The sequence below is a fragment of the Abramis brama genome (genome assembly GCF_963993115.1).
Source record: "Abramis brama genome assembly, chromosome: 15".
Taxonomy (NCBI): Eukaryota; Metazoa; Chordata; class Actinopteri; order Cypriniformes; family Leuciscidae; genus Abramis; species Abramis brama.
Window position 1 is genome coordinate 5,051,621 of NC_139977.1, and position 9,534 is coordinate 5,061,154.

At 41.0% G+C, this 9,534-nt stretch overlaps 1 long non-coding RNA gene across 2 annotated transcripts; it reads right to left on the reverse strand.

Moving 5' to 3' along the window:
• Positions 1-1,260: 1,260 nt before the first annotated feature.
• Positions 1,261-2,369, reverse strand: LOC311098214. Of its 2 annotated transcripts, XR_014609407.1 has the most exons (5): positions 2,304-2,369; positions 2,099-2,162; positions 1,961-2,020; positions 1,796-1,846; positions 1,261-1,590 (listed from the first exon to the last, which is right to left on the reverse strand). It is a non-coding gene; the product is annotated as an uncharacterized lncRNA (long non-coding RNA). The 2 variants fall into 2 exon arrangements; XR_014609406.1 differs by lacking the exon at positions 1,796-1,846.
• Positions 2,370-9,534: the final 7,165 nt, after the last annotated feature.

The following is a 9,534-nucleotide window of genomic DNA, read 5'->3' on the forward strand; positions in this document are numbered from 1 at the left end:
CACTTAGTTTCAACCTTTCAGAACTTTATTTTCAGTTTTGAATCATGGCAGGATATTAATCCCATATATAGCGGCCGCAAATTCAGGGCGGGGGAAAGAGTTTGGACACTTGACGTGGGGTTAAAAGACGATGGACATCAAGACTAATCCCTGAGGCAGGCGAATCATGCAGAGCTCAGTTTCTCCATCACTTTGGCGATCGCACCCAGTCAGCGCATGCACAGAGACTCCAGCAAGGAATAGCAAGGACTGCCTTCAGGTAGCATGTGTCCAACTCAGATAACCTACGTTTGTTTGTTTTTCCCACTCCTCCTCTTCCGTTTATCTTTCTTTTATATTAAATTTCCTCTTAACTTCCTCATTGGTTTCCGCCCATTAGGAAAAGTGAAAAAGCCAGTATGATTTCTTCCATATCGCCACAAAACAATTAATAAACTTCTTCTGAAGCATTTGGTAAAGGGCTACTTGAGTCATTAGTGGGTTACCATGATCTTTACTTTAGAATTAATTATACATTATGCATGTTAATTATGAACCTGTATAGAGGTTCTTAGTCCTCTGGGAGGTATGGAAAAAAAGTAGTTATTGATTAGCTAGTGAACTACCACATTTAACTGAGCTCTATTACTTACTAATTCGTTAATCAGAGTTTCTTGTTAGTTAATAGTAGTAGAGTGTTAATATTGTGTTACTCATTTGTTCCTGTGTAGTTATTCATTAATCACAGAACAGTATTCTAAAGTGTTACCAAATTAAAGAATAAGTCTCTGGACATAATTTTGTTCTGATGTCACAATAATCTCAAGGTTTACTGGGTTTTACACAATTATTTGATTCTTTGTGAAGTGTACTAAAAACAAAAAGTATAAACAAGTCTTCAGACGCTCAATCACTTCCTAAGAGATTTGGGGTTCAGTAGCTGCAGCACAATACAAAGTTGTAATTGTCACTCCTTCGTACGGAGTGTGTCGTCTACCTGACAATGAGCAATTTAAACATACAGAGCAGGCATAGGCAAAGTCAGTTTCAGGATAACTGTCTCGATGTGTCTTTTTATTAAGCTATTAATATTGTAATGTATTTAAAGGTTTTACATAAAAGTGTTTAATCGATTGAAGAGTTAAAACCAAGTGTTCAATTGGCTTTAGATTTATAATTAGTGTGTTTTGATTGTCAACAATTTTATAGCCTATTATCTAAATGTAACCCACCGAATAGGAGTGGGCTAATAACTGGCCACAGAGTATAGTGAAAGCTTTATCGCTTGTACAAGCAGTTTTATTACAGGTCACAAATACCAAATTGTGCATGAAGCAATAAATGTCTGAAACACTAATACAGGTCTCATTCAGAGAGAAAGAGAGAAACAAAACAAATTTATGACAGACCACAGGGCTCCAACAGGGCACAACCATACGTGTGGAGACAAATATACAACCACTACTTGCAATTCACATTCCAAATGTAGCACAGAATTCACGGCACTCAAAAGGAAGAACAAATCACCAGGAACCAAAGAAGAATCCCCACCACCTCACCAGTGCCAGTCTCACCCTTGGAGGAGACCCTGCGGCTGCCATGGAATCAGGACTAAAGAAGAAGAAAAAAAAGAAAAACAGAATCAATCAAAAATCATTGATATACTATGTCCACAGAAAACTGAGGTAATTCACCACAAAATAAAAGATAGTAACAATAGTCGTGCTAATCCTGCAAAAAAAAAAAAAAAAAAAAACTATTATAAATACCTTGAATAAACATTTACATTAATAAATTATTTAAACTAGTCACATACCTTTAAAATAACTGGATTTAAGAAAGAGAGGAATTAATCAACTGGATAGTTCTTTAAAAGAGACATACAAAACACATTTTTATGAAAACAACCATCTTTATAAATCTAAATAAGTAAGAGACTTGACAATACTTGTTACCCCTAAGTATACAGTAATTCGCTCACAAATCATTCAGTACTCTGAAGGCTGTCACCAGGCAGATCACCATCAATACACACGGGGATCTGAAACGCAACAACAAAATAAGACTGCATTCTTTCTACCCAAAGTAGTCTACTACTTTCTTCACATAAACCCATTACCTCAATGATAAAAACCCATACATGGAGCTACCTCAAGCCCACATTTTAATTACGTGAAGGAGACCTAGAGACACACAAACAATTCTAAGCATGAGCAGCATAAAACAATTTACATAGAAGTCTCTTTGCTTAAACAGGAATAGCCCTCGAAAATTAAAATGCATCCATTAAAATTACTATTAAAACACAACCGTGTATAAATTACCTGATGCTAGCTAACGCTTGTTTGCAGAATCAATGAATGAATGAGACGAGTGTGCGCTACGCTACTGTGCGTCTATTTATAGTACGTGCAGACGTAATAGCCTACTCCACAGACTTATGGGAAGTGTAGTCCAGAACTCATAGGTCACCCTGTATAAAATTTAATCCACTCCCTGTCGATAAACCATGTTTTCACAACCATGGCTTAACAAACAACTTTGGGGACTGTTGGATGGCCTTATCACAGGGAGAGCTATCTGATCATTAATGCAAGCATATTGAGGGACACAATATGGGTTCCAGTGACATCCTGCAGTTTATCTCTGGGTGCGTCTTGGTTCGATATCACTCTGTGAAAATGGTAATACAATACTTGGATTCCTACTCAGCCCAGATAAGGAATTTTCTGTACATTCATACCTCCTCTGTTGGCTCTGAAATAATTAAAATGGGGTCTACATTTGAATTGGGCTCTTCATCTCTCATATGGGGAGGCAACCCAGGATCATCTGTACAACAGACAGGATGCAACTCACACCGACGTGTCCTTTTGACTTCACCACTACCATTCGCTGGACATATAGAATACACTGGGCCTGAACCATCTGGAACAATTCTGTAGAGGGTAGGATCCTAAACATCCTGAATCTTATTTCTGCCTGTTACCTTATGGGATCTTCAGTACACCAACTGACCCCCTTGCAAAGAGTCATGATAAACCTTTTCATTATTTGATCGGACACGTTGGGCTGCAGCAGCTTGCAGGTGGGCTCTAGCACATTTGTTCCAAATTCTCTCTATGTTGTACTATCCAAGGTTCTCCAGTAGGATCAAGATTATTCTGCCCCAAAATGAAATCAATTGCCAACTGAGGCTCCTCTCCAAACATAAGAACATATGGAGAATAACCGGTAGACTGATGTTCTGTAGTGTTGTAATCAAACACAACTTCTGGCCAATAATACTTCTTTTCAGCAGGAAGGGTTCACAATAAGTCATGCATTGTCCTATTGAATCTCTCGCATTGACCATTTCCTTGGGGCCTATATGGTATTGTATTGAGTTTTGACAATGCCATTAATTTGACACAATTCCTGGATAATTCTGCCCTCAAAACATCGACCTTGGTCAGAGTAAATTTACCTTGGCAACCCAAACAAATAAAACCGACGCTCAACCAATACTCGTGCCACGGTCTGCACTGTCTGATCTTTTGTTGGTATTGCTTGGGTAAACTTTGAAAGGCATCCGTCATGACCAAAACATTTTCATCATCCATTGGATGATGGTTCCAATAATGTGAAGTCAATGGCCAGAATGTCTAATGGCCTTTCTGCTCTGAGATGAGCAGAAATGTTTTATTTTTCTCTCTCCCCGCTTCTCTTGATACTTTCTTCTTAGGGACCCGTGATTGGTTCAGTATTCTGTCAATCTTCATCAGCCGCTGATGTCATCCATCCTGTATATCACCAATGGGAAAAGACCACCTCAGAAAAAAGAGCATGCCAGACCTCTCTCTTGCCACCAAGCTGCTTTGTGTTGATTTCTGTTATTTGCCCAAATTATCCTATTTATTGTTGTATACCCTTTTGTTTGTGTTGCTTGGCTTCGAGTGTATGTTTAAAGTCATTTTTATTCGTTTCTTCCGCTTTGTATGTAACATATTTTGTAAAGTGTACAATGTATGTTACTAGGGCTGGAAAAGGCGGACAGGAAAGAATGTCACGTGATATACACTGCAACACGTAGGGGGTTTCGATTTGTGTTAGTACATTACGTTAGGTGCGAGGGCCACCCCATGTGCTTTTGATATTTGGAGTAGTGAGTATAGATCAGTTAGGGCGTCACGGACGCTGAAGACTTTTTCTATTCTTTCTTAATTTTTCTTTAAGTTTATAGGTTATTTAAAAGTTAGACTTTGTTTGGTTTTGTTATTTTCTTTTCTTTGTTGCCGCCCGCATCCCCTCTTCCTCCCTGTGGTAGTATTGTTCGTCTTACGAAATACTGTAAATACTGTACATATATTTATATTCTTTACGTGTGTTTTTTGTTTCACTCTTACCTATATTACCTATATTATATATATAATTTGTTTTGGTGGCAAAGCGACCTTGATTTCCATATATTGGATTGTGCTAGACGCGGTTTTGCTGGGTGATGCGTGGTATTGTGCTGACTGTGGTTTACCTGGTAACATTAGTAAACATGGCCTTGTTTGATTTACATCGTCGTTTATTGATCATCCATCCATAGCAATTTGATAGTTGCAGAAAGATGATTTGCTGAAGATTGTTTACCATTATACAATCTGTGGTTAGGCAAGCTCTTAAGAAAAATATTAAGAGTGCTATCTTTGCAGAAAGATGATTTACTGAGGATTGTTTACCATTCTACAATTTCTGTGGTTAGGCAAGCTCTTAAGAAAAATATTAAGAGTGCTATCTTCGAAAGGTTGGTTGAGTTAAACATATTTTTGATGCCTGGCGTTGAGGCTGGAGCGACGGGCACTTGGTGCTGGTGTGCGGGCTTCTAGTGGCGGGGTGTCGGACGAAGAGCAGAGCGAGACAGCTGCCGAGGTTGACGCGGAGTCCGACTTGAACTAGAAGCATTAAAAGCGGCCCCTGGATCGTCTGTGCGGCCCACCGGTGCTGAGGCTTCCGTTGCGGCTCCGATGGTAGATCCATCCTCAACAATCTTCGATGTTAGCAAGCATAGGGCTTTAGTGCCTCCATTTAAGAAAACAGAGGTAAAGTGTAAACTGATTGGCAAGGCTCAGGAGGAATATGACACAGTTAGGAATATGAAACAGTTATTTCACAGTTATGTGAAATATGACACAGTTAAATCTGCCATTCTCCGTGCTTATGAGCTGGTACCTGAAGCATACAGACAGTGGTTTAGAAATCACAAAAAGCTCCCCAGTCAGACCTTTGTTGAGTTTTTCTAAACAATGTTTGAGTTACAATTCTTATCATTTGACGTCTGATTTCATGTACCGATTCAGACGGGATCTCTGTGTTTATTATAGATGCACACGGTTTATGTTTTGTTTGTTTGGGAGTGGAGCGGAGCATGCACGGTCAGCTCTACAGGGGTCTGACAGTGTTCACTCTTAAAATGTCCCGACGTGTAAAGGAAATATGCACTATTGGGCATTTTAGCTCCATCCATGTTGACTATCTTCTTGAAGGAAGAAAGTCTTATGCAATAAAGAATCTTGTGGCTCAGATCTTGCCTGAATCACACAAGGAGTCTGACCAGGTGCATGAGCCGGCAAAAACGTGCATTGCTGAGAGAGTGTTAGGGGTGTACAAGGGAATGGAGGAAAGCCCCACCCACAACCTCGCCGCTGTGGATGTGACTGACATGGCCTTTAGAAATTATGCTGAGGATTTGATGGAGGTATTTGAGAGGGTAAATTACCATTTTCTCCTGCCTCCACTGGTCCCGTCCAGCATTTTCCTGTCTCTCTGCTGGTTTCGCCCAGCCCCATGTCATCTGTGATCCCTCCCAGCCTCCCTCTCTCACCTCCTCTGACAGGCCAGTTCCTCAGCCCTGCCTCCACTGCTTCCCTTCAACCCCTCTGCATCTCCTACCCCATTCTGGGTGGATCTGCCTTGGAGTTTCAGGTCACCAGCTCCACCCAGTATGAAGGATCCCTTGGCTCCATCTCCAGTCTCAGGATCCATCACTCCACTTCGGACTGTTGACCCATCGTTTCCGGCTTGACTCCTCCCTCCCTCTGCTCCACCGGAAAACATGGTCCCCCCATGGTCAGATGTCATCCTGCCTGCACCTTCAGCTCCGTCTGGCTCTGCCTTCGTCCTCGGTACCGCCGGCTCCACCTCAGTCCTCTGGTTCTCTGGTTCCACCTCGGACGCTTGTCGCCGCAGCTCCACCTTGGTCTCCAGTGACATCGACATAGAGTGGACTGATGGCTGGCAAACTCCAGAGGCACAGATACGCACAGGATCGTTTGCCAAATTGCCAAAATGCTATTAATACAGAGAGAAATGTAGACCAGCAGTTAGGCCATCCTTAAAAATATTCTTGTTTGCCGTAACCCGACCGACCCTGTCAATTTAGGACTGACCCAATTATTATTATTTTTTTCCTTTAAGTCTGACCGACTTGCCGGCTGTAAACTTGTGTTAAGACCGGCCGATTTTTTTTTTTACTCTTCAAACAACTAATACAAATGCAATCAAATAATATTAATTATATTTAAGTAAGTATTGTGAATATAAATTGCCTTGGCCTACATACAAACGTAGGCTACGTTCTTTCTTTTAAATAAAAACCCGTGGCATCATCTATGATTATGTTTACACCATTGGTTTACGCATGTCACACTATGGCCTGTACGTTCGCTTTGTTTCATTCACTGTCTGTGGTTCGCGCTTGGTAATTATGGCTGCGGCTGCAGTAAATAAAATGTTTGCAGTCACCGTTCAAAGTCATATGGGTTCGGGCACCATAATACATCTAAAAAATGCATTAAAACATCTCAAAACTGCTTTAACTTGGCAGGAAGTTCTGGAAAAAATGTGCCCAGATCTTTTCCTATCCCTTCTCCCCTCTAGTCTAACGGTGACCGTGTCGACTGACCTGAAGGAAACCACTAAAATGTTTGTGGAGGAAACTCAAACTATTGAGGACGTGCTACAATGTGACCCTAAATCAAAGTGGTTTCTTTTAAATTGAAATTTCAAAGTGAGCCACCACCACCCAACAACATAAGGAATGCATTTTCCATCATGACGAGGCAGGCGAAGACCCCAAAGGAACCGGTCCTTCGCTCCTCCAATAATGGTGAGTTTGCATTCTTGACCACTAGCAGAGCATGCTTTTTGATTTGGAGCTACAGTAGCATGGAGCCCTCAACCATGACCAGCAACAGAAAGGGTCATTGACAATGTTGAGATACCAGAGACTGTTGACGACTCCTTCTATAGGGGTCAGGTCACTGTGCTCCTGAAGGACTCCGTATTCCAGCCGAGCAGTGCCTTCCGGCACGCAACAGAGATGATGAGGCTTCTGAGAGATGACATGGACAAGGTGAAGCCCTTCTTGATCATTTATTCCGACGGAGGGCCTGACCACAGGGTTACCTATGAAGGTGTAAAACTGTCCCTGGCTGCTGTTTTCAGGGCGCTAGACTTGGACATTCTTGGACATTCTAGCTGGGCGCACAGCGCCGGGACACAGCTGGGCGAATCCAGTGGAGCGAATCATGTCTGTTCTAAACCTTACCTTCCAAAACATTGCTCTGTCCAGACAGGAATGCTCAGCCGAAGTTGAACAGGTGTTGAGAAGCTGTGGTGAGATGCAGGATATTCGAAAGAAAGCCGATATGGTGGAGAAGCTCAGAGATGAGAGGAGTGGATCTGTCAAATCTATGAAAGATTTACTGGAAGAGCGCATCACTCATGTTCAGCTGAAAGGAAGGCCATTCACTGTTCTGGAACCAATATCTGATTTTGCAATCCATCAGGAATAGGCTGATATTTTTGGCAAAATTGATGCTTCAATAGAGATCGGCAAGTACCACAAGAAAGACCTTGCAAATAAGGAAAACTACAAAACCTTCATGGCCAAACATTGTAGGAAGAGAAATTACATTGTGCAATTTCGCAAATGTGATGATCGTGCTTGTTGTAAGCCCTTGAAAAGCAGTGTTGAGGGAGACCTACCAGCTTGGATACCAGATCATCTGCTTTCAGAAGATGGAGCCGACTTTCAGTCTTTTGATTCCTTGTTTGGAATCATACAAGGAATCATAACTGCGCTCGTTAAAATTACAAATTACAAATGATTTACTTCAAGCTTCTGACCAAGGCTGTATCTCAATACTAGTTTTACTCGATCTTAGTGCTGCGTTCGACACTATAGATCACAAAATACTCTTAGATAGACTACAAAACTACACTGGTGTTCATGGACAGGCATTAAGCTGGTTTAGATCGTACTTATCAGACCGCTACCATTTTGTCTGTTTAAATGGGGAAAAATCGAAGATAACGTCAGTAAACTATGGAGTGCCGCAAGGATCTGTGTTAGGCCCTCTGCTATTCTCAATATATATGCTGCCATTTGGTAATATTATAAGAAAACATGGAATTAATTTCCACTGTTATGCTGATGACACTCAATTATATATTTCATCACGACCAGATGAAAACAATAAATTATCTAAATTGACAGAGTGTGTTAAAGATATAAAATACTGGATGACGTGTAATTTTCTGCTATTAAATTCAGATAAAACGGAGGTATTACTTATTGGTCAAAAAAACTGCCCACAAAACCTCTTACAATACAACTTTACTTTAGAAGGATGTCCTGTTACTTTATCCACCACAGTAAAAGACCAGGGTGTTATATTAGACCGCAACTTGTCTTTCGAAAATCATATTTCATATGTTACAAGAACAGCCTTTTTCCACCTTAGAAACATTGCTAAGCTACGTAACATGCTTTCTGTTTCTGATGCAGAAAAGTTAGTTCATGCATTCATGACCTCAAGACTAGATTACTGTAATGCTTTATTAGCTGGTTGTCCTGCATCCTCAATAAACAAGCTACAGTTAGTCCAAAATGCAGCTGCTAGAGTTCTTACTAGGTCAAGAAAATATGATCATATAACACCAATTCTATCATCTCTACATTGGTTACCTATAAAGTTCCGTATCAATTACAAAGTATTACTACTGACCTATAAAGCCCTAAATGGTTTAGCTCCTGGGTATTTAACGGAACTTCTATCGCCTACAATCCATCGTGCTCTTTAAGATCACTAAATTCGAGGCTTCTGGTCATTCCTAGGATATCTAAGTCCACTAAAGGAGGGAGGGCATTTTCACATTTAGCTCCTAAACTGTGGAATGGCCTTCCTGATATTGTTCGAGGCTCAGACTCGCTGTCCCAGTTTAAAACTAGATTAAAGACGCATCTCTTTAGCCAAGCATTCACATAATACTTACCTTTTATACTACAATTGAATCAGATTGAATGCATTAATATTATGAACAGCAGCTACGCTAATTATTTCCCATCTGCTTTTCTGTTGTTATCTCGGGACGCTAGTCCCGAGGTAAATACAGATTGTCAGCTCCAGTTTGTATCCAGCCTCCCATGGAAACTACAGATGCCCCAACACCCGTGCAGAGACGACTCGAAGCCTGTGAAGAGACGACTCGACGCTGGCGATATGTTTATGCCCTAAATTAATA